The following is a 15211-nucleotide window of genomic DNA, read 5'->3' on the forward strand; positions in this document are numbered from 1 at the left end:
GCAAATGCAAAAGCATGGGCCAGTATTTGCATACTGTTCCCAACGTAGATTGTAAATGACATCCTAGACCTGCAAATGAGAGTGTCTGTGCGTGCACACTTTGGTAGGACTGTCTGCAACATGTTTTCAAGTAATTGAAGTGAGAAATATTTTTGCTGGCTTTTAAGTCCGGCAGTAGTCATGTCCCAATACACACATTTAACTGTAATATATTAATGTAGAAACCTAGCATCAACATTTGATTTGATGGAAAACCCGAAGGCTCATAGTAGGCATAGCGACTGAAATTACAACACGCATAGTGACTGAAATTACAACACGCATAGCGACTGAAATTACAACACGCTCTTTAGAGCAAAAACATATCTCGTCTCTTTCAAACCGCCCTCTTTCTTTTATGATTCTCAGAAGTATCTCCTTTTATCTATTATTCTTGGTATGAGAAGGACAACTAAGCTCTACAGTTTTACAAGTAAGCACACAGTTTGTTTTTCTTGTATAATTCTATTTTAAGATTAGCAAACAAATTTTAAGGTTTAATAGCGCCAAATGAATCAAAGGAACATTTGTATGGCGCGCTCCATGGAAGCCATCGCTGGGCGCGGTTCATGAAAATGCCTAAAGCAAAAAAGCAATTGAATAAAGAGATAAGATTGGCATAAAAATCTAAACTTCACTAAGAATTTGAATATGGAGGTTTAAATTACAAGCTTAAAACTCCTTCCACCCACAAATTCGATTAACACCTTGTCTCGAAAAGTAATAGATAAAGTGAGTGTGTATGGTCTGGAAGGATCCTCCTTTGGTGCTCCCTCAACTCAATGTGCCACAGCGTCCAAAGCTTACAATGTGAAATAAGTTGAATATACTGCCAGAGCATCAGATGGTTTTATATTTTCCACCTATTGAGCATCCTATTTCATACCATATGGCATAGATTAAAAAAAAATGCTACTAACAGAACATGGTCATATTATCTTGCTTTAAAAATCATACTTTAACAGGCTAAAAGGCAGTGAAAATCTAGGCCTGGCTTTTCAGCAGAGCACATCTTTCTTGGGCCACCTTCCACAGAGCCTGTGTTACTTCAGTCTTGTGAGGAGTACTCATGGGATATCTATCAATGGCAGTCAGTGAGGCTTAAAAGTGATAATACAGGCGTGGCCAAGATGGCGGCCTGACTGGACGTGCTTTCTGAGGCTCCTCGGCCCTAGACCCCCTTTCACCCTCTTACAGCAGGCAAATACCCTCCCTGCTCCACCAAAACGGCGCATAAAACGCAGCGCCACCCCCGGAGCCCTGAGCAGCCAGAGCGGGAAGTGGCCTTTGGCAACAGTGGAGAAAACGAGGCTTCAGCCTTCCCCGGCGCGGGTTGGCGCGAATGAGCTGACGCAACTGCGGCACCCAGGGGAGCTCTTCAGCCGCGGGGTCCGACGTGACGGAGGTGCTGACCCGCTGGTAAGAGCCGAGAGCAGCACTCTGTCAGGAGAGGCCGGGAGAGACGACCGGAGCGCCGCCCGGGTGGCTGCGACACCCTGAGGCGGGGACGCGACCCGACCGGACCAGAGCGTCACCCGGCGGAAAATGCACTACTTTAGCCCCCGGCTTCAGGCCTAGTCCGCGAGGAGCGGCGTTCGGGCCCGGGCTTCCGGTGAGAGCCGGCCTGAGCGGTGAAGACCGAGGCTCCTGAGGAGCTGCGAGCGGACGCCCACCAGAAGCGGATGCACCGTAAGAATCTGGGGCTTGGAGGAACTGGAGAGCCAGCGGTGATAGGACCGGGGGCGCAGGGGACGACCGGTGGCCCGGCCTATTGTGCTGCAAGAGCCGCCGCGGGTCTACACCGAGACCGCATCTGAGGCAACGGTAAGGAGCGTGCCCCCCCCGCCTGCCCCGGGACACTTGACCGCAGCGTAGAGGGCGAACCAGCTGGGGGGCGGACAGCCGCCTGAGGGCCGGGGACTGTGCCGTAGCCCTATCCAGACAGGCCCCTGCGGAGGGACGGGGCTGAACCAAGGGCTCTCCGGTGGAGGGTCGCGACAAGACCCTGCTTCTGCGCACATGGTGGAGCTGCTGACCTAGCGCCTGAGACTTGGGCCCTAGCTGAGTGGGGCGAGAGAGGACCCACGGTGGAGAGCAAGTTACCTGATGCGGCGGCGGGGGAGGCCTTGAGGAGACAGAGTCCGGCTGGGACGCAAAGAGTAGAATCGCCCCTGTGGCTGAGGGGCTGAAGAGTGTACCTCCCATCCAGCTGGCGTCGCGCCCTGAGCTGAGACAGTGGAGGGGCGCTGCTGGCGTACCACGTGCGGGAGCTGGTGATCAGCGAGGCGTTGCGGCCTGGACAACCGGGGACGGCGCCGAGGGCCCTCCCCCCACGCAACGAAAGCTTCACGCTGAGGGAACGGAGCCACTGAGCAAGAAGGGTCGACGCAGCCACGCTCCGTTACAAAGGGGGTCCCGAGCTCCTGACGGAAGAGGGGCCCGAACCCGGGCGCTCCCGCACCCAGTACCTGACGCGGGGGAGACCGGCCCCTGGACACTAGCACGCCGACAATATGGCCAACAGGGCACGCAAAAGCAACCGCACCATAACAGACATGCTCCATAAAAACACCTCCAAAACGAAGAAAGCCCGGCGCAATCGCCTCCCAAAGCATCGACCGCCGCAGCAGAGGCGGATGACGAATCTGCGCCCATCACGAAGGCCTTTCTGGCCTCCCTCTTTAACACCCTGAGGGATGACTTTCAAACCTTGAAGCAAGAGCTTGCGGGTGAGCAGCGAGAACTACGCAGGGACGTGGACAGCCTGGGGGAACGTGTGGCGCCGGTGGAAGAAGCGGTACCAGACCCGCAGCATGGAGGTGGAACGACTCCAGCAAGAAGTCCTCCGTCTCCAGGACCAGCAACTGGACCTCCAAGCACACTCGGAGGATCTAGAGAACCGTTCCCGGAGGAACATACAGGTCCAGGGTGTTCCATTGAAAACAGAAGGGAACAGCGCTGCCGCATACCTACAAGATCTATTCCGGGAAATCATCGGGGAACCCAGCGAATTCGAAGTCCGGGTTGATCGCGCCCACAGAGTCGGCCCCCCCGCCGGATATATTGGCCTTTCTACCGGACTTCCCTCTGAAGGAACGCATCTTGAGAGAGGCCCGAGCGGGACAACCGATCATCTTCTGGGGAGACCAGGTGGCCCTTTTCCAAGACCTCTCGGTCATCACCCTGCTGAAAAGACGGACCTTCAAGGTGGCCACGGACTTTTTGAGAGACAAAGGGGTGCCTTACTAAAGGGGGCCACCCGTTTCGCCTCATCTTCAAGTGGAAGGGGTCACTTCACCAGCTCAGATCCCTCCACGACACGTGTGCGGTGCTGGACATCGAGCCACCAGAGGAGACAGACTTGGATGGGAATTCCCAGCGCCGTTCGGCGGAGGGGCCTGACCGCCGTCGTGATGATGGTTGGCAGACTGTGCGAAGACGACGCTCCCCCAGATCCTTCCAGAGACCGGACCCTCAGGTGGCGGCCCAAGAACGGGAGGCAGCTGTGCAGAAGGTAGCGGACAACACAGCGGCTTAACAGTAAGGCGCATCTACACAGGGGTTTGCCTTCAAAAGCCTCCTTCATGGGGGGGATGGGGTCGGGGGCCGAAGAGTCGGCCGCCGCCATATCCTCATCTACCATGACACTCTACGGACCTGGACTCTGTCCCGATAGGCCCGAGACTGTGAGAAAAGTTACAGGGGACTGTTTGGGGAGGGGTGGCGGGGTGGGCGAGGGAGTTGGGGAACCTCGACCTGCACCAGAGGGACAAAATTTGGGAGAGGGAGGGGGGGTTGTTGGGTCAGGGTGGAGATGGGGAGGGTGGGGGGGGGGGGAAGGGGACCCTCCCGGTGTGGTACCATTGACACAGACAATTCTGGTCTGGAAGACGAGCGAGCCTCTACCCCACTGAGCAGGCGCCACATGTCTCGAATATAGCGACCTCTAAGTTGAAGGTTCTCACATTGAATGTCAAGGGGCTTAACAACCCCGTTAAACGCAGGGCTGTCCTGTCCTACTTGGAGAACACTGGTGCAGACCTATGCCTCCTCCAGGAGACTCATCTGCTGTCTAAGGACTGGCACAGAATGCGCTCAAAGGCCTTCCCACTCCAATACTATTCCTCGACTCTAGAGAAGAAAGCAAGGGTGGCCCTATTGGTAGCACGTCACTTCAAGGGGATGGTTGGGGACCGGGTGGCTGACATCAAGGGGAGATTCTTAGCCTACCACATTCGACTCGGGGGGATGGAGATGGTGGTGGGCTCACTCTACGCCCCAAACCCCAAACAGGAACCATTTCTTAAGGGGGCCCTGGCGGACGCGCTGCAACCTAATACGAAGCTGGTGCTGGTGGGTGGAGACACAAACCTGGTAACGAACCCCAACACAGACAGGTCGGGCCATCGCCAGGGGTTCGCTAGGGCGATCTCGAAAAAAGGGGGCCAATGGTTGTCAGATAGGGGGTTTACGGACCTGTGGCGGAAACGCCATCCCACCAGCCCGGGATTCACATATTACTCTCACCTACACCACACTTACGCGCTAATTGACCACTTCTTCAGTAATACCGATATAAACAACCTGTCCTAGGTAATGCTTGTAAAAAATACTTCTTTTTTACTCGCTAAATGCTATGTACAATTCCTTAGTCCTTCAATTGCACCATTGGCAATGAAGAGAGGGGGTAGGGAGTGGACAAGGGACAGGGATTAATAGGTACAGGCTCCCAAGGGGGAATGTCGTCGACGTTTCGACCCAACCATGTAGTGGGTGGTTCAAGTCCTCAATAACGGGTCTTCATCAGGACGGAGTAATAGGGAAAAGTCTCTCTCAGAGTGCACGTCAATTAAAAACATTCATTGGGCACCCTTCCGTAGTGCCTTGTCAAGACAAAGTGCGTCGATTAATCCGCACCCACAATGTGAGAGTATCCAAAGTTATACTACAGCGTTGATTCACAGCTGTTATTCAAAAGTGTCTATCAAGCCAATCTGACTCCGATTGTTAATGCGTTCGTTAACCGGTATCGTTGTGTCTCAATTGATACAGACACCCAGTGCCCGTGTCTTCTATATGGGCGAGGGGTATTGTGTCTCTCCTCTCTCAGTAGCTCCGCTTAGTGGCGCACAGCTTCCCGCACGAATTCGCGTTATGGAACCACACTTTTTTCTGATCTTCTTGATCATTCTCTTGAGCACTTACCTTATCTTTCTCTGTGCACGTTCTCTCTTTTTTAAAGTGTATTTTGCTTTATGATTTGTATAAATACATGTACATAGATACATTGATTTTCAAACATTACTGTATGGTATATTAAATTAATCGTCCCAATTGGACTTTCTTTGGTTTCATTGGTTATTTGGCACTTATTGTAATAATATTCTTTTGAGGGTGTGGGCTAGTATCCTCTATGCCATTAAGACTACAGATTTAGTCTGGATGTGGAGTCAATTAACTTGATCGAAGGCTATGATTATTCTTATTGGCAAAATTATGTCGAGGACCAGTTGTTGTCTGTACTGTGGAGGTACTCCCAGCAGCACTATCTGATCACGATGCACTCATGACACACATACGAGTCCCTACAATCACACAGCGGAAGGGTAGATGGCGCCTCAATGATGCACTCCTGCAACATAAGGGAGTAACGCAACGACTCCAAGATCGCATCACGGAATATCTGGAGATGAACGACACCCCGGAAGTCCCCCTGACGGCAGTATGGGGAGCGCTTAAAGCGGTGGTGAGGGGGGAACTTATCGCTATAGCCGCGGCGGAAGCCAAGACAAGGAGGGAGAAACGGCAATCTCTGTCCGGACAGGTGCTCGAGCTGGAGCAAGCTCACAGCCGTACCGGAGCTCCCAGGATATGGCGCCAACTCAAGGCAGTCAGGGCTCAGCTCGCGAGACTAGATCTGGACAGAGCGGAATACGCTGCCCTGCGACTGCGCCACACTTACTATGTGGGCGGCGATAGAACGGGGCGCTTGCTGGCGAGCTGCCTCAAGGCAAAGACCCTGCGCGCGAAGGTCCCCTCCATTCACACCCACGACGGACATGTCACCCAGGAGGACGATCATATTGCGGAGGCTTTCCGAGAGTTCTATGCCTCGCTGTACGCGGCAGAGCCACCCACAGGAGGGACCACGGCTGAATCTTATCTCAATGACACGGCGGTCACACCCCTTGACGACCCCACTAGGGACTCCCTCGAAGTGCACATCAGAATCGAGGAGGTCATCTCCGCGATCGCACGCCTTAAGCCGCTGAAGGCCCCAGGTCCAGATGGCTTCTCAGCGAGCTTTTATAAGGCGTTCTGCCCCCTGATAGCACCAGTACTGGCCAGGCTATTTAACTCCTTCCAAGGCAGGGGCTCCATCCCCCAAGACATGTTAGAGGCCGACATTGTGGGCAAGGATCCGTCCCACTGCAAAGCTTACAGACCCATCTCACTGCTTAACCTCGACCTGAAGCTATTTACAGGAGTGCTCGCAGCGCGACTGGGCCCATGTTTGCCGGGTGTCACTGAACCAGACCAGGCAGGCTTTATACCAAATAGACAGTGCGCAGACAACACCAAGCGCCTGCTCCATGTCATAGATAAAGCCCACTTCAATGACTCTGACGCGGTCCTCCTGTCGGTGGATGCCGAGAAGGCGTTTGACAGGGTGGACTGGGGATTCCTGGACGCTGTCTTAGCGCGCTTTGGGATAGGGGACCGGTTTCGCACGTGGGTTGCTAGCTGTTATGCCACCCCGCAGGCCACAATCAGCGTTAATGGGGTGCGTTCCAAGCCACTAGCCATCCAAAGGGGCACCAGACAGGGGTGTCCTCTATCACCTCTGCTATTCGCCTTGTACATTGAACCACTGGCGCAGCGAGTCCGCGACAATAAAACCATTGTGGGAGTTCGCTTTGGCGGAGAACCACAGACCATAAGTCTCTATGCGGACGATGTCCTAGCGGCCCTGGAAGACCCTTCAACGTCGGTACCGGCCTTCCTATCTGAAATGGAGAACTTCGGAAGAGTATCGGGGTTCAAGATGAACGTTGAGAAGTCATTGATCCTACCCCTGGGACGGAATGCAAAAGCTGCAATGCGAGGTCAGCAGCAGTACGGAGGTCTTCGGACCCAGATGTCAATGCCCTACCTAGGCATCTCCATAACCCCGAGCACGACCCAAACGGTTGAACAAAACTACTCAACCTTGCTGGCTACCCTGCGAGGGGACCTGGAGAGGTGGCGCCGGCAACCACTCTCATGGCTGGGACGGGTGGCCGCGGTAAAAATGACTCTCCTGCCAAAGGTCCTGTACTTGTTCCAGACCATCCCAATAACCCCTCCAATAGGCGTGCTCAGACAACTACAGGACAGCATTACACAATTTATATGGGCCAACAAACGCCCGAGACTGCGCAGGGACCTGAATACGCGGGCTACATCGGAGGGCGGCATCAGGGTTCCAGACCTAGCCCGCTACTTCCACGCGACTCAGCTTCGTTACCTTTTAGAATGGCACAGACCCAAATCGGAGAAAAGGTGGCTGTTTCAAGACCGGGCTATGGCCCAGATGTCATTGTGGAAGGTCCCTTTTCTGAAGCGCACAGACAGGCCTTCATATCTTAAAAAATCGCCCATCACGAGAACTGTGATGCAGGTGTGGGACAAGGTGGCGGCCTCACCTCGTTTCCGTCCCCGGTGTCTCCTCTGTTCGAGAACCCAGCCTTCCCTCCTGGGATGATCCCTGGGTCGTTTCCCGCAATGGCGGGCGTCAGGGTGCAAGGCGGCTGGCGACCTTTTCAACCCCGCAGGCTTCATGCAGATGCACACCCTACAGGAATACTATACACTACCACCGATTCCCCGTTTTCAATATTTTCAGATCAGACACTGGCTCACAGGGAAAGAAGTGCTACCCCATATAAATAGACACCTCACAAACTACGAGAGATGGTTACACACAAAAACAACAGAAAAACACGCGATCTCAGATATCTACACAATGCTCAGCCCACCCCCACCTGCCACACGGTCTGCGGGTCAGACCCGATGGGAACGAGAGTTGGGACGCTCCTTTACGGACAAAGAATGGCAGGACATATATTTTAGAGCCCACAACATCGCCCGTAATGTAACCAGCAAAGAGGCGGTGGTGAAAATAGCATACTATTGGCATCTTACGCCATTGAGACTGCATCAGAGCAACCCACGAAGGGACCCCGGCTGTTGGAGGGGCTGCGGCCACCAGGGGACACTCACTCATATCTTGTGGGAATGCCCGGAGGTCAAAGGGTACTGGGAGGAAGTGCTGAAGACTTTTGACGAACATTTTGAAACCGAGATCCCCCGATTTCCAGCGTACACGCTTCTCGGTCTTCCCAACGCCATCGCATTCCCACTTAAATCGATCAGGGGGAGGCAGATGGGGCTGGCAATGGGGGCTGCCGCAAAACATTCTGTCACTTTGGGGCACTTCTAGGAAACCCACTCTCACGGGCTGGCTCCATCGATTATGGTATATCATGGGAATGGAAAAGATACAAGCCTCCCTCACCCAGACCCAAGACACGTTCCTCGACACGTGGCAGCCCCTGGTCTCTCTCCTCTCAGGGGAATTCACGGAGATCACATGCCAGAGATATCTCAGGGTCCTCCGGCTGCCTGAGGACTTCTGAGGGGACCCCAGTTCATCCACCTGAAATATACACCTTCTATAGGCCTTAACACATTCAGCAGCAGTGTACTTACCACACCGGGGAAGGGGAACGAGGGAGGGACGGGAGTTGGGAGAGGGAGGGTAAGGGATTGTTTGTCGTTACTGGGATCGCTTCAGGATTTTGCTACCCCTTCAGGGCCCTCACTAGCTTACATGGACACATTCTGCGAAGCATCGGTGAGATGCGCTTCTATGGAGGGGAGGGGCATTTGTCCGTATTGTCGTATGATTCTTCTATCGTGTTTGTCTTCTTCAAAACTCAATAAAAGATTTAAACCAAAAAAAAAGTGATAATGCATGCAAACAGCAATTGTGCATTGTGTATTTGAACACGTCATCACATTAAAGTCAGACATTGGTTTTATCAACGCTTGTTTGTTTGGCTTCTACAGAGACACTGGTGATCAAAGCTCTCCAGTGACTGAGGTTTCAATCAATTAAACTGCATTCGTAAAGTGCAACGCTGTCACCCCTAACGATATCTGGGTGCTGTGTGTCCGTCAAAGAGCCAGGTCTTGAGGCTCTTTCTTAAGTCTGCCAGAGAGGGGGCTGTACAGAACTGGAGGGGCAGGTTGTTCCAGGTTTTGGCAGTGATGTAGGAAAATGAGTGGCCACAGCTGCGGCTGCGATAGATGCGGGTGTGTGTGCGCGAGGGCGAGTGAAGTGGAGCACATGTGTCTGGAGGGTTGGTGGAAGTTTCGTCTATGTTTGAGATAGGCCGGTCCTAGGTCATGGAGGGCTTTGTAGACATGCGTGAGGATCTTGAACTGGCATTCCAGAGGTTCAACTAATGGAAATGCTGTATACTGCGACTCTTTCGATGTAGAGTGCAAAAGCTTCCATGTTCTACATTCTTTTTGCTAGCATTTTAAAGCTCTTCATACTGTTCCTTTGAAGCCTAGTAAATTAATGCAACGTTTTTAGAAGAATTTTTACCTCCCAGTTGTAAATAAAATCTAGGTTTTTCTGACCACTGTAAATTGAAAAACTGAAATTTCTAAAGCTGCCCAAAAATGCAGATTCTAGGATGGCGGAGTAATCTGAAGATAGTAATGTTCATCATCGGTCTGCTGTAGCTGCTTTTTCTTTCAAACCAACTGAAAACCTATTTCATGGCTATCCTTCCAAATGAGTGCTAGGAAAATAAACTTGGCTAAATTAAATAATGAGGTCGGTGTCTCATCTATTTTGAGGGGATATGGCATGGCATTTTGGGTTAGATTTTTTATTTAGAGCAGGACCAATAGTTATTTGCATACAATTGCTCCCCGTCTGGAGAGAAAAAGTGAGCAACAAAATAATGGACTGGAATTCAGACTGGAGCGACTGCCAGTGGCTGAGACTACTGTATGCATTCCACTAATCTTCTTTTATGGCTTTAATGTGCCACTCTAAGTTTGACGGTTATGCCAAGTTGTTGGTCCCAGTATCGCTTTCCGGTATTGCCTCAAAACCTCAAAAATAACACTTCTAAAATAAAAGGTACCTATTATTTTTATAAATAAGTACTCGGAAAAAGGAACATTTCCCAAACAGATTGTCCCCAAAATATAGTTATGTAAAGACAGAGTGAAACAGGCTAAAGATTTATGGTTTAGGGTATAAGGTATAGGAGTTAAGGTAATACGGTTAGGGGTTGGATATACATTTAAAGTCATAAGGCAAGGGCATAGTTTTTAAGGGTACAGGTGGTTAGAGTAGGGGATTAAGAGAATTGGGTTAAACATTTAGATTACATGGTATACATTACAGGGATATAAGCATCAGCATTAAACGTTAGGGAATACTGTACAGGATAAAAGTTAGTGTTTGGGGCATGTGGTTAAGAGCTTGAGGGTATAGGGTTATTGGTTGGTGTTAAGGGTATAGTAGTTATGCGTACAAGGTTAGGGGTATAGTGGCAACAACAGTGTTTAGGAGTTGTGAGTATGGATTAGGGGTTAAGATTATAGATGTTAAAAACTAAGTAGTTAAGAGTTACAGATATAGGGTTAAGGCTATAGAGGCTAGGTGGATAGGGCTAGGAGTACAGTTATGGCCCCTTCCTGGCACACAGGGTTGCAGATATCCCACTCACAAGGGCAACTCCTCTTCCTTCACGGTGGTCCCACTAAGCATAAAGGGGTTTGCAGACTGGCGCTGGACTAGGGTGACAGCCCTTACTTCACAGTGGCCCCCAAGGTCATGAGGAAACTGCGGTCTGGCAATGTGCCAGGGCGATAACCCTTACTTCATGGTGGAACTCTACTGGTGCACAGGGGTCGCCAACTTCTTATATGTAACCGTCCTGCCCAGATCAGGCATCTCACACAGCTATCATTTATTAACAGACGCATTTCCAAATGAATGTTGGCAGTATGGTGAATTTGATTTATTCATGTTAAATATTGTTACGTCACTGATATTATTATTGATTTGTTTACAATCGTATCGCATGTATAGCAAGAATTATAAATGTGGAGGTGTGGGGTTCTGAGTGTGACAGTATATACACTGGGGATAGGGCAGAGAGGTTGAATTGTGGTAGTTGTAGTTCGAAAGTAATACACATGCAACCTGACGCAGGTATGACAAATAGGTCAGATGGTTACGATTCTAGTCAGGATTGGGTGATGCCAGATAAAGAGGCGGGTAAAATCCAACGGTTCAAGTAAAGATTAGACACTTTGGGGAAGGTGGATGAGGAGGTCAGGTCGCTGCCCGTGGCTTTATCAAGGTATTGAGAACTGCTCTGGGAGAAGGGGAAATGGCAATAAATCAGGGTTTGTTTTTGTAACACTTGGGTCGGGAATGAGGTATTAATTCAGTTGGTCACTTAATTTACTGAGAGATGGGACGCACTGGCGCAGAAAAGGGGAAGGGTCGAATGTTGGTTTATTTGTATGTATTTAACACTTTTAAAGGATAACACGGCCTGGGATGATACGTTAGATAGGGAGATAAGTCTATTCTTGTTTTTTGATCACAAACTGAACAGTGAAGGTTAACAGGGAACAACTGTCTGAACTGTTTCTTATTTTATAGGAACCCCTGACGAAGAGCCCACGTGTCTCGAAATGCATTGGGTAAAATATTGATGAGCTCACTCTGCTTCACCTTTTATTGAATATGTTACTGTGAAAAAGCCTCTGGCACTCAGTATGCATTGAAAGACGCTAAAAAATGAAAAATAAATTGGGAAGTGAAAGTATGCTGTCTCAGCGGTGTGTTAATGAAAAATGGATAACTACGTTTAAAAAGTCGGATTATTATGGATAAACATGATTACCATTGAAGGAATTGGAATACATGATTAAAAATGAGGGAAGTTTTCCCACTCTCGCAGTGCGACGGGAGGGGCGCACACACGTGCAACTCTTCTGTTTGATTTGAATCTTAAGCTGTGCTGAGGGACGATACACGGCACCCGTTCGCACGCAATCACAAATGGAGATTACAAGTGAAAATGAAAATGACAAGGGAAGGAGTGCATTCTAGAACATGGAACTTTTTGCGAAACTGCGGTCTGGCAATGTGCCAGGGCGATAACCCTTACTTCATGGTGGAACTCTACTGGTGCACAGGGGTCGCCAACTTCTTATATGTAACCGTCCTGCCCAGATCAGGCATCTCACACAGCTGGGCCTCATTCCCTCAAAGTGTTCTCCTCATACTCGCAGCGTCTTTGCAGGGAAAAGAGAAGGCGGGTGCTCCAAGCTCAGGGCAAGTGAGTCTCGGCTTCCTGGGTGGTAACCCTCACCGAGCAAGGAGACAAGCAGACCATGGTTCCCAGTCCTGGTTCCATTACAAGGAATAGAACAGTAACTCTAGCGGGATAAATCTGAACTGTTTCATGGACAATAACACATGAATTTGTATTGGACATCACTTTCATTTGTACAATACATTCATTAAATGTAAGTGTAACATCCAGACACTTCGTCCAGTTTTACAATACATCAACAATTTATTATAAAAATACTTAGTCAGTGACCCTCGTCTAGGATCCAGCAGATGGAAATTGTGGTGATCGCTCATGCTGAACAGAGCTGTTGAACAACTTGTGGGTATCATGCTGTCACTTCTATAGTTCAAATCCAGGAACATATGTGAATTAGAATCTGATCTATTGAAAATCAGGTTATGAGTGTCAGCTCTTTTGGAGTGCTTTGTTTTCTGCAGTGCCATTTGTCAAAGGAGCAGTCTGCCACAACAGGAATGGATACAATTCTGTTTGACACAGCACCGGCCAAGAAAGTAACAACAGATCACACCTGGTTGACAGACTCCACTGAAATATGCTTCATAAAGGTTCAGAGGTCTAAGCCTTCCTCTCCATCTAGATTCCAGAGTCCACAGTGCCAAACTTACCAATCTCACCATGTCCCTGATAATGAGCCCAGGCCTAACTGACCAGTAACTGTCCCTGGAATCAAAGAGACCTTTGATGTGCACAGAGGTTGCTGTGCTCCCCGTCCGTCAGTGCGTTTCCGATCCAATTCCTCACTATTGTCAGTAATACACATCTCCTGTCTGGGGGTTGTACTGCTCACCTCTCCTAATCTCTCCAATCACTGTGTTTCCAGAATGGAATGCACAGGGGTCCATGTCATGTACGATACACAGGCATACATATCCCAGTCTGCACATGCAATTATCAAGCACTGTTCTGTGCAACACACAATCTATGGAAGCCAAGAGGGAGTTTTGTAGACCACCATCGAACTTCACATGCGTTTGCTAGTAGGCATGACTCCTTGGATACAGCTAAAAAGGGCAGTTCACACTCCTAATCACTATGAAACACAAACCAGCATGCAGCCATTACCATGCTCATGACATTTAACTCCTGGTAAGGGAAATAGCCCTCTACCATCACAATGCTTGGTGCATCCCTCCCAGTTCAACAAGAGAGTGTTATCACAAGACAGGTCTAAATCATGGCACTCACATATTATCCGTGACTGCCCCATGGCCACGAAACATTACCAGGGGTTTAGATAGCCATGCAGCTGGGGCACTCAGGGCCAGGGTGCATGTCTGGCACTGGCAATGTTTAGAAAAAGGCAGAATCTCCACAAACTGAAATCTTTCTGGATGGCATCTTAATGTAAGACAAGACAATAATCTAGAGTGTCATAAGATTTAGAGCTACTCAAGAGAAAAATGGCACAAACCTCAGACATCTTCAACTTATATGAAAATATGATCCAATAATGGCACTAAAACAGATTCTGTGCCATTAGAAACCTGGAATTCAGAAACCTAGAATTATCAATAATAAATCAACGCAGTCTATTATAGAGGTCTGGAATGGCAGAAAAAAGCGGATATTTGCCACTTGTAAATTTTCACCCCTTCAACTTCGAGATCGCACAATGTTTCAGTTGGTCAAGCGTCACACCGTCTACTAAACTCTCATGCAACTATCTTATCTTTAAGCTAATATGGACTTTCTTGTGTTTATACCATTGATTGTTTTGCCTTAGACACACCATACCCTATCCATAGACAAGATCCCAGAGAATAATACTTCTATGTTCTTTCCCACAACTAATATTTGATCTAGTGAACCCCCAAGTCCTTATGACGATGTAGACAATATCAACCTACAATAATCATGCATTCACTACACTGACCTACTGCTACATTGTAACAAAAGGATGTTATTACTATTATCTTCATCTGTACTTACCAGGGAAGGGAAGTGGAAATAAGAATAGTAATTATGTAGTTACCATATAAGGTCCTAGTAGGTCTAAGACTGGGATATAAAAACACTCCTGCATCTCCTTCTTGTACATACAGCTTGCCAACACCTTGGCTATTCACAAAGTTATTATATGTCTACGCATCAGAATGCTCTGCTACGTTCTTGGTAATCCCGGCTTAGTCCTTACAGGAAGTGTTATTTTGTTAGTTTTTTATAATTATTAGATTGCTCACTGGAATACCTTCAATTTCCTTCCTCGCATTGGTCATGTGATATTTATAAAAGCTATTCGGTATTTCCTATAGGATTTCATTACTTCACAACCACTAAGACATCGAATGACATAGGCCTCCCTCATTTCAATCACTATTCCTAGTGTGCAATAACAATTAACAGAAAAAAATATATATATTTCCTAGATACCTCACATATAGTTTGAGCTAATATTGGCAAACAATACAATCAGTCTACCTAATTTCAACAATAGTAGAGAAATATTTTTTATCCAGATTCTATTTCCTGTCTATTTATAACTAAGAGGTCAAGCACACTCTTGTACCTGGTAGGGCTGGGTCAGAGAGCCTGGAGTCTCTGTTCTCACTCTGCGTTGCCTAAGTGTTGTACCCAGTTACTTGCAGGATCCCTAGCCAGGCAGGGTTGACACAGTTACTTTCAGGTCATATTGGCCAGGATCACAATCTTTAGTAGTTTTTCCCAGAATTGGTAATAAGCACAAAGGGTCAGGGGATCCCATAACCTTT

Source organism: Lissotriton vulgaris, unplaced genomic scaffold (genome assembly GCF_964263255.1).
Source record: "Lissotriton vulgaris unplaced genomic scaffold, aLisVul1.2 SCAFFOLD_260, whole genome shotgun sequence".
In the NCBI taxonomy this organism is placed as follows: Eukaryota; Metazoa; Chordata; class Amphibia; order Caudata; family Salamandridae; genus Lissotriton; species Lissotriton vulgaris.